We start from the raw sequence: 3,204 nt of genomic DNA on the forward strand, positions 1-3,204 counted from the left end.
TTTTTTTCTTCCCAGATTTGGATTTGAGACAAACACACATGATGATGAATCTCTCATAATGAAATGGGCCAATAGTCTTGAACAAATTACAACAAATCTCACTGACAGTGAAAATATTGATGTTGGAATTTCAGTTGAGAAGCCGATTAAATGTCTGTTTTTGTTTTTAATCCGGTTAAACAAACCTGACAAATCCAGGCTCTTCATCACATTGATGCAAAGAAATCCTGTGAATCCGACATCATGTGGAACAAACAATAATTCATTGATGCATCATAATCCCATATACAGACCTGTCCCACAGTGAAGAGGCTGTGGAACTCAATGTTGTTTGTGCGTGAAGGTCAAACAGGATTTTACAAATGTAAATCAGAACATTATACATTTCAACCTTTCTTTCCCTGTGTGACGTGAGGCAGATGCCCGACTCTACTGTTCCTGACACAACTGGGTACAGTGGCTGCGATGAGCTTGTTTGGAGCAGTTTTGTTCCTCGACTCTGGTTTCAGAAGACGAAATCAAAATGATTATAAAAGTTCAAGCACTCGGCATCTGTTCTGTTCCAACTTGTCCGACCGGCCGGTCGACGCCGGGCTGATGATCATGGTCGTGCTTTGCTTTCCGTGTGCGTGTGTGCGTGTGTGTGTGTTCGTGCGTGTGCGTGTTCGTGCGCGTGTTCGTGCGCGTGTGTGTGTGTGTGCGTGTGTGTGTGTGTGTGCGTGTGCGTGCGTGTGTGTGTGTGCGTGTGCGTGTGTGTGTGCGTGTTCGTGAGTGTGCGTGCGTGTGTGTGCGTGTGTGTGTGTGTGTGCGTGTGCGTGTGTGTGTGCGTGCGTGTGTGTGTGCGTGTGTGTGCATGTGCGTGTGCGTGTTCGTGAGTGTGCGTGCGTGTGTGTGTGTGCGTGTGTGTGTGTGTGTGCGTGTGCGTGCGTGTGTGTGTGCGTGTGTGTGTGTGTGTGTGTTCGTGCGTGTGCGTGTTCGTGCGCGTGCGTGCGTGTGTGTGCGTGTGTGTGTGTGTGCGTGTGCGTGCGTGTGCGTGTTCGTGCGCGTGCGTGCGTGCGTCTGCGTGTGTGTGTGTGTGCGTGTGCGTGCGTGTGCGTGTGTGTGTGTCAGGAGGTGAAGGGGGAGGCGTGGCGGTCGGGTTGGAACCATCAGGACGACGTCGATCAGCGTCGAGTCTCCTGAGTGTTGGTTTGTTCTCCTGTGAGTCATAGCAGCATAGAACCAATGTAGACGACCATCTGTGATACTTTTGTATTCCGACACAAAAATAACTTTCAACAGTATCGACGTACTTTACCTGTGAAAGAGGGAACGTGAGAAAGAAAACACAAAAAACAAAGAGTCTCTTCTGATTATTTTTTGCCAAAGAGGTGTTGTGTTGTGGACCCGGGGTGAGAACAGTACAGTACAGAACAGTACAGACCAGTACAGTACAGTACATTACAGAACAGTAAATTACAGTACAGTATAGTACAGTAAAGTACAGTACAGACCAGTACAGTACATTACATAACAGTACAGTACAGTACAGTATAGTACAGAACAGTACCTTACAGAACAGTACAGTACAGAACATTACAGTAAAGTACAGTACAGTATAGTACATAACAGTACAGACCAGTACAGTACAGTACATTACAGAACAGTAAAGTACAGTACAGTACAGTATAGTACAGTACAGACCAGTACAGTACATTACATAACAGTACAGTACAGAACAGTACAGTAAAGTACAGAACAGTACAGTAAAGCAAAGTACAGACCAGTACCTTACAGTAAAGTACAGTACAGACCAGTACAGTAAAGTACCGTACAGACCAGTACAGTACCTTACAGTAAAGTACAGTACAGACCAGTACAGTAAAGTACAGAACAGTACAGTACACTACAGTACCTTACAGTAAAGTACAGTACAGACCAGTACAGTAAAGTACAGAACACTACAGTACCTTACAGTAAAGTACAGTAAAGTACAGTACAGTGCAGTACAGTACAGGACAGTCGTGTTGTGGACGACGACAGCTTTTGCCTTTTATCGTAATTTAAAACAAGTTTTGGTTTTGGGAAACTGTCACGCTGACCCGGCCACATCGTCACTTTCCGTACCTTCTATCGAATATGAATAAAGTCTGTTTTACACAACTTAAATGATCTAATGGGCTTTGGTTCATTTTTATTTCAACCGGGAATCATTTAAACGTTACTTACAAATTTAAAATGCGATGCAAAAAAACTACTGTACTGTGTGTTTCTTCTCTGCTGTACTGTACATACAAGACACACCCAGTGCACTGTGGGTAAATACTTGATTCTTTATTCTCAGAATTAAATTGTTTGCTATTACATCACAAAAAAAAGAGAAAGATTCAGTGTCGAGTCTCGTCCGTTTCAAGAGCAACATTTATGGATTCATGTCTCTGACAGATGATTCTCCGCCACAGGTTAAACTCTTGGAACTCAGCTGTACGTTTAACGAAACATAATGGAGGAAGAATTAAAATCGACTTCTTCCTCACTCACCTATATTAGCGAAGTGTCCAGGTGCTGAGACGAACTGCACGGCTCTGACTTCCCCTGTAGCTCCGCCCCTGCAGCGATTAAGGTGAATGCAAATTCATCTGTGGTTCTCAAAGTGTAATAATAATTACATTTGACAGGATTTAATTCAAAGACCTCAGGGACTAGAGTTTTCATTAGAAGGTGTTATCAGTGAGAACTGAGGATTCTCCACAGTAACTCCACGTCTCCAGGAAAGACAACTTCAGAAACTGGTGCAAATAAAGAAAGAAAATTACTTTGATTTTTAATAAAGAACAATATGAGGTCAGCGTCATAACGAACTGTATTAGTCTAACCTTGATTTTCTCTCTCGTCACAGTCCAGTTTTCTCATACGTGATCAAAAAAAGACAATAATCACAAAGTGTCTCATCTGTCGATCGTATCATTGAATATTTCTCTGTTAAAGAAACGTCGCACTAACGTGAAGAACTTCAACAGATGCTCGTTCACAAAGAACAACGTGAATCAAACACGAATCAATGAGATTTCTGCAGGTGCTTGTGACTTATAATATTTCAGAATGCAGGATTTGTTGTGGGTGAAGCTACGGGACTGAACTATGAGTTGATGCCATCGCTCCGGAGACTCCACACGCGCTGATTTTCTGTTTTGTTTCTTCTCTGGTGCGTTTCAATTTCATCTC

The 3,204-nt window shown here is 43.2% G+C and overlaps 1 protein-coding gene across 4 annotated transcripts in view; it reads right to left on the minus strand.

Annotated features, from left to right (window-relative positions):
• Positions 1-2,292: 2,292 nt before the first annotated feature.
• Positions 2,293-3,204, minus strand: part of baiap2b (BAR/IMD domain containing adaptor protein 2b) — a 49,451-nt gene continuing 48,539 nt past the window's right edge. For all 4 annotated transcript variants that reach the window (XM_047327612.1, XM_035612130.2, XM_035612127.2 and 1 more), the window contains one exon: positions 2,293-3,204. This exon is cut by the window's right edge and continues 489 nt beyond it. The gene's annotated coding sequence lies outside the window, so the exon portion shown is untranslated.

Source organism: Scophthalmus maximus, chromosome 16, assembly GCF_022379125.1.
Source record: "Scophthalmus maximus strain ysfricsl-2021 chromosome 16, ASM2237912v1, whole genome shotgun sequence".
Taxonomy (NCBI): Eukaryota; Metazoa; Chordata; class Actinopteri; order Pleuronectiformes; family Scophthalmidae; genus Scophthalmus; species Scophthalmus maximus.